The sequence below is a fragment of the Thalassophryne amazonica genome, chromosome 22 (assembly GCF_902500255.1).
Source record: "Thalassophryne amazonica chromosome 22, fThaAma1.1, whole genome shotgun sequence".
Classification (NCBI taxonomy): domain Eukaryota; kingdom Metazoa; phylum Chordata; class Actinopteri; order Batrachoidiformes; family Batrachoididae; genus Thalassophryne; species Thalassophryne amazonica.
This window is the reverse complement of record NC_047124.1, coordinates 17,243,285-17,259,949: the sequence shown is the minus strand read 5'-3', so window position 1 is coordinate 17,259,949 and position 16,665 is coordinate 17,243,285. Positions and strand designations below refer to the sequence as shown.

General features: G+C 46.1%; 1 protein-coding gene across 6 annotated transcripts in view; it reads right to left on the bottom strand.

Moving 5' to 3' along the window:
* The window catches only part of sox5 (SRY-box transcription factor 5), a 396,290-nt gene that overhangs the window by 69,599 nt on the left and 310,026 nt on the right, over positions 1 to 16,665 (bottom strand). The gene's annotated exons all lie outside the window — the stretch shown is intronic.

Below are 16,665 nucleotides of genomic sequence, written 5' to 3'. Positions count from 1 at the left end.
TGTGTGTCTGAGCAAGCACGTGTGCAACAGCACAATCCCCTATTGTTCTTGTGCTACCTTTAACAGGGCCGCATTCCTGCGCCAGTCAAACCAGATGAGGGGGGCGCAAGAGAGAGAGAGAATGAGAGGAAAAGAAAGAAAAGGAAGCACAGGGGTGACACATGTGGGTGAAGCCGAGGTGGGTGGGTGGGGGGGTGAAGGTGAGGCTCCGCTGGCCGCTGACCTGCCCTGTGACCGCTCAGGATGGTGAGGTCCATCCATTTGTCCACTCGGTCGGTAGCCGCCACCTCACGCCATGTTCCCCGGCCCGCCAAACACCCCCACCTCCCCCAGTCCTCACTTCTCCACCCCCCACCCCCCACCCCCCCGCGCTCCATCCATCCGCCGACAATGAACAATAAAGGCAACTGTCGGGAGCGCTGGCTGCTGGAAAAATAAACACGCCGCTGTCCTAACTCACAGACCCACCTTTGTGCCACGAGAAAGGGAGAACTGTGTGTTTGTGTGTGTATACATAGCGCTGACCAAGACAAGAAAGAGCCTTGTGTTAAAAACGTTCAAATGGGGGCTGGGGGGATGAGGGAGGGGGCAATGGGGCGAAGTGAGAGGGGAGAAGAGATGACTTGGGGGGGGGGGGGGTGCAGTTGCGAAGGTGAAAGGATGCATCAAAAGAATCTTTCTTTCAGGATTTCTTGTCGGGTCAACCTGCATTCACACACACACACACACACACACACACACACACACACACACACACACACACACACACACACACACACACACACACACACACACACACACACAGAGAAACAGTCAAAAGCAGCACCCCCCACCCACTCTCCCCCACCGTGCACGCGTGCACTTATGTCTTCGGACCAGCAACTTCGAAAGTTGCATGTTTGTGTAATTATGCACGCTGTGGGGACAGAAATCTGTCTTCACTGTCACTTCTGGGGACGCACGTCCTCAAATGGGGACCGTAAGCTGGTGTGAGGCGGGAAGGACACCCGGGTGGGAAAAATTTGAAACCGTGCAACAAAATGAAGACTTCAAAGATAATAATAAATCCATCAGACATCTTCAGTTCAAAACAATGTGTCACAAACAAGACAAGACATTTGAGAACAAGAGGGAGAACACAACAGGTGACTCATGAGACAATCCTCAGTCCCAACTGAAAGTGGACAAAGTTAGTGAGGATCTCACTGCTGGTTTCTCCCGCTCACGCTGCATCATCCTGTTTCATTTTTTGCTTCCAAAACATCTAACTTGGACAAATTTTAAGTACAAACTTTCGCAAAAGGACAAAAATTGGAGGAACGTGGTTGATCAGGTTGAACAACACTTTTTGTGTCCTCCAAAATAATTTTAAATTAATTCAGATTTTAAAAAGTGAAGTTTGTTTTTATTGATCAATGTGTCAACAATAAATTAAATCTGAAAAGTTCAAACATTCCTATTGCAATAAAAAAGAAGTTTTTTGTTTATTTAATTATAAAAACAAAAACAAACAAATAAATAAAGTGTTAGGTTTTACTTTTGTAGGTGTACTGTCACGTTCTGATAAATTCCAGAAAACCAACTAAATGATGTACATAATTATGTTACCTGAAGTAAACTAAACTTTTTTAAAGGTGAAATATGACTACACATTTCAGTTGTTTACATTTATTCATAGCCATTGCATATTTAGGAGATTTTCATTATTATTCATTAGTTTTATTCCAATTGTATTACATTAAATGTGTCAAACTGTTACACACCTAAATTATGAATTTTTAAAACATAAAATGTGGTTGCACTTTTTAGTTCTTTACATTTATTCTTAGATACTACATATTAAGGAGGATCTCTGTATTTTTTAATTATTATAGTGTTCTATTAAATGTTATTCTATTCTATTAATGTCAAAGTTGCACAGCACTGTAAAGTAGTAGTTTTAACTCCTAAAATATGTATTTTTGTAAGTGAAAAGTTGCCACGCTTTTTACCTATTAACATTTAATCTTAAATATTGCATATTTAGCAGGTTTTCAATCATTATACCTTTATTAAATTACATTGGAGACAGCTAAAACTTGCACACCACTGTAAATTAGTATTTTTATCATCTAAAATATGCAATTTTTCAAAATAAAAAAGTAGCCACACTTTGCAGTTATTCACATTTCTCCATAAATATTGCATACTTCACAGGTTTTCAGCATTTTAAAGTTGCTGTATAGTGTCAAAATAGTATACTAAATGTAAATAAAACTGGCACACCACTGCAAATTGGTAGTTTTATCATTTAACATGTATTTTGTAAAATAAAAAGTAGCCACACTTTGCAGTTATTCACATTTCTTCATACATATAACATATTTCACAGGTTTTCAGTATTTTAAAATTGCTTTATAGTGTCATTATAGTCTATTAAATGTATCTAAAACAGACACCTCACTGCAAATTAATAGTTTTATCACATAAAATATGTATTTTTAAAAGTTAAAAAGTGGCCACAATATATTTTCAGGTTGTTAGTATTTTATTATAGTGTTACTACAATACATTAAATGTGTCTAAAACTGTAGCACAGCATTTAAATTGTAAATCAGAATCGTATTTATTGCCAAGTAAGTTCTCACATACAAGGAATTTGATCTGGTGTCATTGGTGCATAAACAACAATAAGAAGAAAAGAAAAAAAAATACTTCTGTAAGAAGTGAAGGAGTCAAATAGACAAATGGGCTAAACTATGTTCACTGTCAAATAAATATAACATAGTGGAATGGGGCTGTTGCATCAACATTGCATATTAAATCTTTATTCTTAAGTATTGCATATCATGCAGATTTTTGTGCTTAAGAAGCCAATTTATGACATTAATTGTCCTTAAAACTGTTGCACAGCACTGTGAATTCGTACTTGTGTCATCTAAAATATGTATTTTTAATTGTAAAAATCGGTCACACAATTTACTTGTTTACTTTTATTCACAATTATTCCATCATTAGCACACTGTCCTTACTTTCAACTATTACTTTCATTGCGTTCTAACAATATTTTAGGAAGAGTCTGGGAGTTGGTGAGCCTGACTTTGTAAAAAACTTTAAAAAATGAAAAAATAATTAGGGAATTACTAAGTTTGGTTAAAGGTCTTGACATATGGTAGCACTGGCAAATACGAGGACAGAGAATAAGGAATCAAGTAAATACGATGTCCTCTGAAATGACAAAAATAGCATGTGGTCGTGCTGTGTGGAAGCACAGGAAGGTGACTGCTCTCAACAAACCAGAGTGAGAATAATCCAGCCAGAACAAAAAACAAACAGGCTTCTTAACTAAGGTGAGATTTGCACACTTAGTTTCCTTTTCCCTCCCATTTGGTATTTAGAAATTTGCCATTCGCTCCATAAATCAGCTTGTTTCCTCAGCCGCTGTGAGGCAGGCAGGCGGCTCGATAACTGGTTTCCTCCATTGGTTTACACACATCCCTCCTTCGGCAGATCGCTCCAGCCTGCGCTCACCTACAGACCGGCCCGAGCGGCGCCTTTCTCCAACACATACACGCACCAGACATAATTAACCAATTTGTAACAATGTATTACTTGTCAACGTGCTCATGGTCCTAATTAATGACCGAGGCCGCGCTGACAACTCGCCTCGGTAACGAGGGAGGCGAGGAGGTGAGGCATCATGAAGGAGATACGGAATACAAGTAAGAAGGCGGCGACTGAAGAAGAGCAGGGAAAAACAGAAAGTCAGTTTATTAAGACCGAGACAGTAATCTGATTACTGTAAAGAAACAGATTAACGTAATAGAGCCTTACTTCATAGTTTGCACTAACTACATTATCCCAGGAGCTCAAGTTTATATGATTTGCAGCCTAAAGACAATATTTCACATTTATTACTTTTCCAACTGATGAATTTGCAAAGAATCTTCATTCAACTTCTGTTACTTGCAATGACATTAGCAAAAATTAGTATTTTTTAAAGGATGCACCATCGTAGTGTCTGTACTTATCAAACTTTCACATCTGTTTATAAGACACTTAAATGTCATAACGGACAGGGGTGGATGGATCACATTAACCCTCTTAAAATAATACTATTTACTACAAGAACAATATTAGGGCCTTTTAAAGTGAGGATTTATTGAATGATTCAGGTTTGCACTTTGAAAAAAAATGTTGCATCACTTGTCTCTGTTGTGTGGGCCGCTGAAGAGGAGGTACTGCTGGCCCACAACCACCAGAGGGCACCCTGCCTGGAGTGCGGGCTCCAGGCACAAGAGGGTGCCGCCGCCTCACAGGAGCAGCCGGGGTGACAGCTGTCACTTATTACCTGTGACAGCTGTCACCAATCATCTGATCTTCAATCGTATATCAGCAGGACGACATCTACACTTCTTTGCCGAGATATCGCTATGCTTAGGAGGTAACGAGCTCAGCCAATCAAGTTGTCTTTTCGACAGAAGAATATTGTTGCTTTGTGTTTTTTGACAGCAGACTTTTCGACGAGAGGTGGAGGTGGATTTCCCACCATACGTGTTGCTGGGTATAAACACACCTACATCTAACTGTTTTTGTTCCTCGCCAGCAGTACCAGATCCGACAAGCGGAGGCAGTGGCCACCTGGGAGTTCGGGACTTGGCGGCTCCAGTATTCCCGGGGTTCGGTGGCGGAGGAAATCGTGTGGTTCCGGTTCTGCTTTGGACAGACGTCTCTTATCTTCGAGCCTGCCCACATGACACGTTCTGTAAATTGACTTCATTGCATACTATTGTGACCTGCCGTGTTTGTTGTGCCCATTCACAACAGTAAAGTGTTGTTATTTGACTTCCTCCATTGTCCGTTCATTTGCGCCCCCTGTTGTGGGTCCGTGTTCCTACACTTTCACAACAGTCTCTATGTGTAAAGAACACTGATTTATTAATAAAGCATTCAGTACTACGTAAAGGTTTAGGCACCCCAGGATTTTTGTTAAAATGTTGTGATTGATGTTATTTTCTTTCAGCAATGTGTCAACAGAAAAAAAAAAAAAAAAAAAAACAGTTGTGAAGTTTACGAACATTCTTGTCAAAGCAAAACTAAAATGCGACTTTTAAGATGATTTACAATTTTTCAAAGAAACTGACCATTTGTCAAGAATTAAATGCCATTTTCAAAGAAAATAAAAAGTTTTGGGTTTTGCTTGACAACTCAAAGACGTTCACAGATGAACAACTCGCAATTATTTTTACAATCAATTAATCAATGGATTGTTTTCTTGATTCATGGATGAGTTTTAGGTCCATAAAATGTAAAAACAAGAGGTTAAATATGTCAATCAGTGTTTTCCAGAGCCCAAGATGTTGCCTTAAAATGTCATCTTTTGTCCATAACCCAAAGATATTCAGTTTACTACCAGAGAAGAGAAAACAAACTAGTTAAATAAACCAGAAAATATGCACAAGTAGAATATGGGTGCTTTTAAAAAAAGAGTCAAAATGATTGATTCAATTGAGTCAGTCAATTTAATAGCTGATTAATCAATTAGTCCAAATATTCCTGTCATAGCAAAATGATTCTTGTTCTTTTGAGTAGTAAAGACACTAAGCATTTGTCAAATGTAATTTTCAAAGAATAAAAAGGTTGATTTCTTTATAGATGTACTGCTGATACTGATCACTCAACAATAATAAATTTGTTAAAAAATATGACAAAAACTTGATCAAATCCAACCTGACTTTCCTATATACTATAGGAGACCACTTAAAGGTGATTATGTACTATTCAATCAAGTTGTAATTACTTGTGTTTATTTATAAAAGATATTTAGCAACTTAAATGTGTGAATATATGTTTTTTTTTAAAAGGCAGAATGCCAACATTTGAAGCCACTTTTTGGACGTTTATACCCCCGTCTGTAGGAATAAGCAAACAGCTGATATTACGGACCAGTGAATCGTGAGCCAAGTGTATTGTCATGAAGTTTCCTCCCTCCTTGTTTGACACCGACTGCTTGCCATTGTGCCAATAAGCCAGCGTGTTGGTGTGGAGCCGCTTGGCGCTCACAGCGGAGGATAATGTTCAGCGATGTGTCTGTCATACTGCTGCGGTTTTAAGTTTAATCTTTCTTGTCACTCTGAAAGCGCCACGTTTGACGGTAATGATGCTGTACTGTGAGGGTACAGTGTTGATACACGTGCACAGCGAGCACTGTAGTGCGTTTTTGTGCCACGAGCCACATGGGGGCCTTTTTTCCCTCAATAAATCAGACAGCCTCACTTTGCTCGTAGCAAAAGAAGAAGCTCTTCAGCGGAATTCGATGGTGGACAGAAAAAGTCAAGCGACGAGGACAGCGCGCAACACACATGCAGAAACAATGATGGCTACAGTTACATTTATTATTTTTTTTCTTTTTTTTGACAGGCACACAGACGACCACGGTTATGTAAGAATAACTCTCTCTCTCTCACTCTCACTCTCACACACACACACACACACACACACAGACTCCTGATTTTCCTTCACAGCTGTTGGTGAGCGGGGCGCCAAGCGGGACACCCCTACACAGAAATGTCAGCGCGGCGGGGTGCTGAGAAAAGGGGGTTTGATCAATGGAGCCCACCTCTCGACGGCCATGCCGCTCTGCGCGGCTCTTTGATTACATATTGCTTCGCTTCATAATGAAGCTTAATTAATGGAGAAGAATGACGGCTTTGCCCCGGAGTTGTAGCGGATAAAAGCTCCTTCGCTTTCACTCACTTTCTCTCTTGTTGATTCTCGCTCCTGCAAAGTTTGTTCACTTTTCCACTCATCGTTCTGATTTTTGCCGTGTCATAGTTACTGATTTGGTTTGACATGACAAGGTAACGCAACCACCTATTGTCAATGCAGGGCTCTTCAGTTTAATCAGTTTTACAAAATACACTCAATTCAGCGCAATTATTTCTGTTGTTATGATTCCTTTAAAGCTATAGGACCTTTCAAATTTCACAAAACTGAGAAAATTTAGTTTGTACTGAAATCCAAGCATTACAATGTAGGTTTATCTTTGTAAAATTACAGCTCATTTTAATGAAGAGGACACATTTATGTGGAGGAAATTTCGCAGTGAATACATTCTTTTCCTTCATCACCGCCGTGCAGACTAACTACAGGAGGAAGTGCGTGTGCGCATGTGTAAGGTTTTGAGATTACCTGTGACCCATCTTATGTTAAGATACATAAGATTTCTTCTAATCACTTCCAAATCTACCAAATGTTGGTCATAGCATCTAATCCCTTGAATTTTTGCCACCTCAGGGGTTAAAATTTTATATTGTTTCCAGACAGCATGAATTCTGATCATGGCAATATCATATTAGGAATCCCTTTGTTGTGAAAGTGTAGGAACACGGACCCACAACAGGGGGCGCAATGAACGGACAATGGAGAGAGTAAATAACAAGATTTACTACTGAAACAAGCACGAGTAATACAACAAACACAATTTGGGGTCGAATCCGCTGGTGTCGTGTGGGCAGGCTCGAAGGTAGGAGACGTCTGTCTCAGTCAAACCGGAACCACCCAGATCTCCTCTGCCACCGAACCCTGGAAATACTGGAACCGCCAAGTCCCGAATTCCCAGGTGGCCACTGCCTCCGCTCGTCGGATCCGGTACTGCTGGCAGGAGAGAGCAACAACACACAGGAGTGGATGAACGCACCCAGTAACAGAGAGGGGAGAAGCTGCCTCCACCTCTTGGCAAAGTATAGCAGGAAGGTGAGTACTTATCCAAAGAATGAGGTTTTCAGTAGTCACCAGTCCTGAAAAAGGTTTTGACAGTCTTAGCTGATGATGCAATGTATAACTGCAGAGAATACTACCTTGGTCTTAGGCGGTATCTCGGCACTGAGGTGGAGACGCCGTCCTCCTGATATACCTCGGTGCTGAGTAGAACAGCTGTGTCTGGTGATGGGTGACAGCTGTCACCCAGGCTACTCCCATGATGCGGCAGCGCCCTCTGGTGCCTGGAGCCCGCACTCCAGGCAGGGCGCCCTCTGGTGGTGGTGGGCCAGCAGTACCTCCTCTTCAGCGGCCCACACAACAGGACCCCCCCCCTCAACGGGCGCCTCCTGGCGCACGACCGGGCTTGTCCGGATGGCGTCGGTAGAAGTCGGCCAGGAGGGCCGGGTCCAGGATGAAGCCCTTCTTCACCCAGGAGCGCTCCTCGGGGCCGTACCCCTCCCAGTCCACCAGATACTGAAAACCCCGGCCCATCCGACGGACGTCAAGGAGCCGGCGGACAGTCCAAGCCGGTGCTCCGTCGATGATCCGGGCAGGAGGCGGCGCCGGACCCGGGGTGCAGAGGGGTGAGGTGTGAAGAGGCTTGATCCGGGAAACATGGAAGACTGGATGGATCCGCAGTGAGGCCGGAAGCTGGAGCCTCACTGCGGCGGGGTTGATGACCTTGAGGATCTTATAAGGTCCGATGTACCGTTCTTGCAGTTTTGGAGAATCAACCTGTAGGGGAATGTCCTTCGTGGACAACCAGACCTCCTGCCCAGGACGATACTTGGGGGCCGGGGCTCGCCGCCGGTCTGCATGTTTCTTCGCCCTCGTCCGGGCCTGCAACAAGGCAGAGCGGGCGGCCCGCCACACCCGACGGCACTTCCGTAGGTGGGCCTGGACCGAGGGCACACCGACCTCTCCCTCAACCACCGGAAACAAGGGGGGCTGATACCCCAAGCACACCTCAAACGGGGAGAGGTGTGCTTGGCTGATGACACTTGGCTGTTGTGGGCGTACTCGATCCAGGCCAGGTGGGTACTCCAGGCCGTCGGGTGCGCGGCTGTCACACAGCGAAGTGTCTGCTCCAGTTCTTGATTCGCCCGCTCTGCCTGCCCGTTGGACTGGGGGTGGTACCCAGACGAGAGGCTGACCGTGGCCCCCAGTTCCCGGCAGAAGCTCCTCCAGACATGTGAGGTGAACTGGGGACCGCGATCGGAGACGATGTCTGATGGTATGCCATGCAGACGGACGACGTGGTGGACCAGGAGGTCCGCTGTCTCCTGGGCCGTAGGGAGCTTCGGGAGGGCCACGAAGTGGGCCGCCTTGGAGAAACGGTCCACTATCGTGAAGACGACGGTGTTTCCCTGGGACGGCGGGAGACCCGTGACGAAGTCCAGGCCGATGTGGGACCAGGGGCGATGAGGCACGGGCAATGGCTGTAGCTGCCCTGAGGTCTTCCTATGGTCGGCCTTGCCCCTGGCGCAGGTGGTACAGGCCTGGACGTAGTCCCGGACGTCGGTCTCCAGGGATGCCCACCAGAAGCGTTGCCGGACGACTGCCACGGTCCTTCGCACCCCTGGGTGACAGGAGAGCTTAGAACCGTGACAGAAGTCCAGGACTGCAGCTCTAGCCTCTGGTGGGACGTATAGTCTGTTTTTTGGTCCGTTTCCGGGGTCCGGGACACGGGTCAGGGCCTCCCGGACGGTCTTCTCCACGTCCCAGGTGAGGGCGGCCACGATAGCGGACTCCGGGATGATGGGATCCGGGGGATCCGACGGTTCCGTTTTGACCTCATCTTCGTGCACCCGGGACAATGCATCCGATCTCTGATTCTTGGTCCCGGGACGGTAGGTAATCCGGAAGTCAAAACGGCCAAAGAACAGTGACCAGCGGGCTTGCCTGGGGTTCAGACGCTTGGCGGTTCTGATGTACTCCAGGTTCCGATGGTCAGTGAAAACCGTGAATGGCACGGCTGTTCCCTCCAACAGATGTCTCCACTCTTCGAGGGCCTCTTTCACAGCAAGGAGTTCCCGATTGCCGACGTCATAATTCCGTTCAGCGGGGGTCAACCTGCGAGAAAAATAGGCACACGGGTGAAGGACCTTATCGGTCTTCCCGCTCTGGGAGAGCACCGCTCCTATCCCTGAGTCCGAGGCATCCACTTCAACCACTAACTGGCGGCTAGGATCGGGCTGCACCAGAACTGGTGCAGACGAGAAGCGCCGTTTCAACTCCTTGAACGCGGCCTCGCACCGGTCCGACCAGGTGAAGGGAACTTTTGGAGAGGTCAGGGCTGTCAGGGGGCTAACTACCTGACTGTAGCCCTTAATGAACCTCCTATAAAAATTAGCAAAACCGAGGAACTGTTGCAGCTTCCTACGGCTTGTAGGTTGGGGCCAATCTCTCACCGCCGCAACCTTGGCCGGGTCCGGGGCGACGGAGTTAGAGGAGATGATAAACCCCAGGAAGGACAAAGAAGTGCGGTGGAACTCACACTTCTCGCCCTTCACAAACAGGCGGTTCTCCAACAACCGCTGCAGGACCTGACGGACATGCCGGACATGAGTCTCAGGATCCGGGGAAAAGATGAGTATATCGTCCAGATACACGAAGACGAACCGGTGCAGGAAGTCCCGCAGGACATCGTTTACCAACGCTTGGAAGGTCGCGGGAGCGTTAGTGAGACCGAACGGCATGACCAGGTACTCAAAATGGCCCAACGGGGTGTTAAATGCCGTCTTCCATTCGTCTCCCTTCCGGATCCGAACCAAATGATAGGCATTCCTAAGATCAAGTTTGGTGAAGATATTGGCTCCATGCAAGGGGGTGAACACCGAATCCAACAGGGGCAACGGGTATCGATTGCGAACCGTGATTTCGTTCAACCCCCTATAGTCAATGCATGGACGAAGCCCGCCATCCTTTTTACCCACAAAAAAGAAACCAGCACCCATCGGAGAGGTGGAATTCCGGATCAACCCGGCAGCTAATGAGTCCCGGATGTAGGTCTCCATTGATTCACGCTCCGGCCGTGAGAGGTTGTACAGCCTACTGGACGGAAACTCACTGCCTGGAACCAAATCAATGGCACAATCGTACGGGCGGTGAGGAGGAAGCGTGAGAGCCAGATCCTTGCTGAACACATCAGCGAGGTCATGGTACTCCGCTGGCACCGCCTTCAGATTGGGCGGGACTCGGACCTCCTCCTTAGCTTGGGAGCCGGGAGGAACCGAGGAACCTAGACACTCCCGATGGCAGGTTTCGCTCCACTGAACCACTACCCCGGACGGCCAATCAATCCGGGGATTGTGCTTTAGTATCCATGGAAACCCTAAAACCACACGGGAGGTGGCCTGAGTCACGAAGAACTCGATCACCTCCCGGTGGTTACCTGACACCACCAGAGTTACTGGAGGTGTCTTATGTGTGATTGGTGGGAGTAGGGAGCCGTCTAGCGCCCGAACCTGCACAGGCGAGGTAAGAGCCACCAGAGGGAGCCCTATCTCCCTGGCCCATCTACTGTCAAGCAGATTCCCCTCAGAGCCCGTGTCCACCAGTGCTGGGGCCTTCAGGGTTGAATCCTCATAAAGGATCGTGACTGGGAGTCGTGTAGCAATGTGGGTGTGTCCCACGTGAATGTTTTGGCCCACCCCTGGCCCAGTCTCTAGGGGCGGGCGTTGGAGTTTAACCGCTCGGGGCAGTCGTTTGCCATATGCTCACTCGAGCCACAAACATAACAAGCTCCGTGGACCCGCCTCCTTTGTGCTCCAGGTGCCCTAAATGTTGCCCTGCTCGTGTCCATAGCTTCGTCAGCAGGGGGAGCCATAGGCGCACGGAGCGCAGGAACAGAGGAGCGTGGGGAGGGCGGAGCTCGATCGGACCCGGAAGGGAGAGGGACGACGCGTGCCTGGCCACGCCCTTCGCCTCGTTCCCGACGGCGTTCTTCTAACCGGTTGTCGAGTCGTATGACTAGATCGATGAGCCCATCTAAATCCCGCGGTTCGTCCTTAGCCACCAGGTGCTCTTTTAGGACCAGAGACAGTCCGTTTACAAAGGCAGCGCGGAGGGCAGTGCTATTCCAGCCGGATCTCGCCGCCGCGATGCGGAAGGCGACTGCATAGGCAGCTGCGCTCCGACGTCCCTGTCGTATGGACAGTAGTGCGGTTGAAGCGGACTCTCCTCTGTTGGGATGATCGAACACCGTTCTGAGCTCCCGTACAAACCCATCGTATGTATGAAGGAGCCGTGAGTTCTGCTCCCAGAGCGCTGTAGCCCAAGCGCGTGCCTCCCCGCGAAGCAGATTTATCACATAAGCTACTTTGCTAGCATCAGTCGCGTACATCACGGGACGCTGAGCGAAGACGAGCGAACACTGCATAAGAAAGTCCGCGCACGTCTCCACACAGCCTCCGTACGGTTCTGGAGGGCTTATGTATGCTTCTGGGGACGGAGGGAGGGACCGTTGAACGACCAGTGGAACGTTACTTTTGCACGCAGGGTCCTCGGGAGGGAGAGCCGCAGCGGCGCCCGAAGGGCGCGCCTCCACTTGTGCGGCGAGAGCCTCCACCCTGCGGTTTAGGAGAACGTGCTGCTCGGTCATTAAGTCGATCCGAGAGGTGAAAGCGGTGAGGATCCGCTGCAACTCACCGATTACCCCTCCCGAAGCCTCCGCCACGCCTTGGTCTTCCATTGGCCGTTCAACAGCCGGTTGACGCCCCTCGGGATCCATGACGCTGGCCGAGATATCCTGTTGTGAAAGTGTAGGAACACGGACCCACAACAGGGGGCGCAATGAACGGACAATGGAGAGAGTAAATAACAAGATTTACTACTGAAACAAGCACGAGTAATACAACAAACACAATTTGGGGTCGAATCCGCTGGTGTCGTGTGGGCAGGCTCGAAGGTAGGAGACGTCTGTCTCAGTCGAACCGGAACCACCCAGATCTCCTCTGCCACCGAACCCTGGAAATACTGGAACCGCCAAGTCCCGAATTCCCAGGTGGCCACTGCCTCCGCTCGTCGGATCCGGTACTGCTGGCAGGAGAGAGCAACAACACACAGGAGTGGATGAACGCACCCAGCAACAGAGAGGGGAGAAGCCGCCTCCACCTCTTGGCAAAGTATAGCAGGAAGGTGAGTACTTATCCAAAGAATGAGGTTTTCAGTAGTCACCAGTCCTGAAAAAGGTTTTGACAGTCTTAGCTGATGATGCAATGTATAACTGCAGAGAATACTACCTTGGTCTTAGGCGGTATCTCGGCACTGAGGTGGAGACGCCGTCCTCCTGATATACCTCGGTGCTGAGTAGAACAGCTGTGTCTGGTGATGGGTGACAGCTGTCACCCAGGCTACTCCCATGATGCGGCAGCGCCCTCTGGTGCCTGGAGCCCGCACTCCAGGCAGGGCGCCCTCTGGTGGTGGTGGGCCAGCAGTACCTCCTCTTCAGCGGCCCACACAACACCCTTATCTAAATGCTAAATTATAAATTACAGTGGTGCCAAAGAAAATTCTTTTTATGACTTAAATCTAAAAAAAAAAAAAAAAAAAAAATCCAGTGGCACTATACCTTTAATATTGACAATCAGCCACAGTCAGCTACTCATGAGCTCTCTGTGACAGTGCAGGTGTTATACTGCCATCTGTGTATGTGTCATCTGTCCATGTGGCCTTCGTCATGTACTCGTGATTACTACACAACAAATTGTCGCAGACCCAAGATCTTTGTAATATAATTTCAGTTAACAGCTTTCTCACATCACTTCCTTAGACACCAGCCTTGACCTATTTTTTGTGGGTCGAATCTGAGTCAACATATAAAAAGAGCATCATGATCACTCAACATCAAATTATTATAGACCCAAGATATTTGAGATACTAGTTCACTTTATAACCCTTCTACCTGAGGTCAGAAGGCATAGGTCTTACCCTACTTTTTCTGGGTCAACTCTGGGTTAATACATAGAACCGGCATATGCTGCACCACTACTCAACACTAAATGAACTTGACCTACCTGTTCTGAGTCAAATTTGGGTCAGCATGTAAACGCTCAGTCAACTCCAGGTCAGCGCAAATAAATAAGCCTACAGAGCACCAATACTTGATTATCAAGTTTGAGCCATTATGGCTTCTTGGGTTGTTGAGATATACCAACAAAAATTGCTTTTTTTTTGTTTCTTTTTTGGAGCATGTTTTCATTGATCTTGACCTTTGACTAAACTACTCCAAAATCTAACCACCTCTAGATATGTATACAGGTAATATTCCAACCAAGTTTGATCCATTGAGGCTTCATGGGTTGTTGAGCTATACAAAAAAATTCTTTTTTTTAAATTATTATTATGCTTTCCCTGACCTTTGATGAAGCTACTCCAAAATCTAATCACTTCGAGATATCTAAAAGTAAGTCCCTTTGGCTGCTCCCTTGTACTTCCACTCGGGGTCGCCACAGCAGATCCCAAGTGGACCTGCATGTTGATTTTTGGCACAAGTTTAATGCCGGATGCCCTTCCTGATGCAAGATATCTATCCAAGCAATATTCCTACTACGTATGAAGGAACTTCATCCAGCTGTTTTTGAATTATCTTGTCCACTGACACACACAACACATGCCAAGGAAAACAACAGCCTGCTTCACTGTTTCACTGGTACACAGGTTAATAAGTTCTTCTCACAGGTGTCTCGGCGACTTCAAAGGGTGTCGACCTTGAACTCCATTTTTAGAGTCAGTCAATTCCGGGTCAACACAAATAAACAGGGTTATGCTGCACCATACTCAAAAGCAAACTGTAGCAGACCCAAGATATTTGGGATATTATTTCATGCCAATCCCCTTGCATGTGCTTGGAGAGTGTTAGTTACAGGTTGGAGAGGATTCTAATGTCAGGGTATGCCTGAATTCCTACCCCTCTATAGTACCAACTCAACAATAACTCCTGGACCTTCAGGATGGACCTCTTGTTAATTTGTACAGCATGCTCAACCATTAAGTTCACATTCCAACTGCTTAAATAATTATTCTGAACAGTTCCAGTATTGAAATATAGGTGCATCATATACTGTCTCAAGAATCCTGCCAGCTTCTCTTTGACTAACAGTTACACCACTTAAAACTACAAAGCATGACACGCTGAATGTCTGTCTCCTTATCGACTCATATTTTACAAAACGCTGCCTTCACTGCTGCACTCCAGACACTTCAGCTCTCACACTAAACACTGATGTGGAGATAAGACTTTAAACCGCAACAACAATGAAGAGAAAGAGGATGGAAAAAAGGGACAGTTTAAGAGGAAATAAAGAATGAAGCTTGGCAAACAACTTCGTCTGGTCTGATATGGAAACAAGTTGTATATGACAGCTGGAATGTTGAACAAATACAAAGAATCAAAAACCAGATAGGAGTGCACAAGGCAGATACGGATACGGATACCCACATTGTATTGGGACAATGCTATTGTCTGTCACAAAGCTTGGATGGATGGTTGATGATAACTTGGGACAGATGCTATTAAACTTACAGCCTGTTGCACTTAATGACTGCTGCTGCGGCGCTGTGCACAACAATGCATATTCCCCACGTTTACATATTCATACAATGTGTATATATTTGTCTAGCTGTGCATACATCTTATTTTGCGTGTGTGTGTGATAAATCTCTATTTTATATGTCAATGGAGGAACAGCAAAGTAAGAATTTCACTGTATGGTGCAACACCTGTTTTACTGTACACATGACAATAAAGACTGTTGACTCTCAAAGATTGTAGTGGATCCATAAAAATGAGCAGCACCGTGAAATTATTGTGAGAAAGAATTTTAAAAGGCTTTGGGAAAAGGCTGCACCTCAAGAAATGAGCAGGAAATTTCACATATTTTTTTCTGAAACTTCACCAACCACACAGGGGTATATTACTGGAACCCAGTTTGAACTGGAATAGTTATCACTTCTGTACCTATGGGCTATTTTTGGCAACATATTTGTATTTTGGGGCATTTATCGTGACACTTCGGTTTGTTTGGGGACGTGTGAACGTGCATTTGAATAATGCTGCGGCTAAAACAAGCAGATCAGTTCGTGTGATTGCACCATGACGCGACAAAGAAGACTCAATGAATGCGTCAAACAGACATGACACCCATGTGAATTCAATATGTTGCGCAGTTTGCATGAGTTGTGGGACGGCATCAAGTACAGATGCGTTTCATTTAAATTTGTTTGACCAATCTATATAGCGTACAGCCGCTATTTACATGGTGGATAGCATGTGTCAGTTTGTGATGGCATCACAAAAAGTTACTTAATCTATTAATTTGTGATACCGTCACGGAAATGTTACATTTTCGTAATGCCATCAAGAAATTATTTCATAATGGCATCATGAAATTTGGGGTGACATGGAGGCGGGGGATGTGGGGGTTATGGGTTAAAAATAGTCAACTAAACTTGACCGAGTCACAAAAATGTGATGCGTTTTGCAACCCTATCATGAAAAAAGTGTGAGAATGGGCTGACATAATCTGAATATAAAATAAGATCCCGGGTGTAAAGGGGTTGGATTTAGTTTCTTAATAATGGGTGTTTTTGGCATAACAGCGTCTTTAAGAACAGGGTTCATGTGAACCTAGCATCTTGCTTTTTCGAAAACAGATTCAATAGTTGTGACGATAGTGATAGTGATAGAATCTGATGGACCAGGCAAATCATTTAGCAGCACTAATGATTTTTGCACAGCAGCAAAAACCTGAAGAGGGTCCGCGGTTTTTCATGAAAAATGTATCTGACGGCAAGCAAAGCCGCTTTTGGCATATTCTGACATATCTTGGAAAAAAAAATCATATCATAGAAAATGTATCTCGATACATGTCACATTGGTTTATAAGAGAGAGATATGCACCCCGATGAAGTCTATCATAGTAG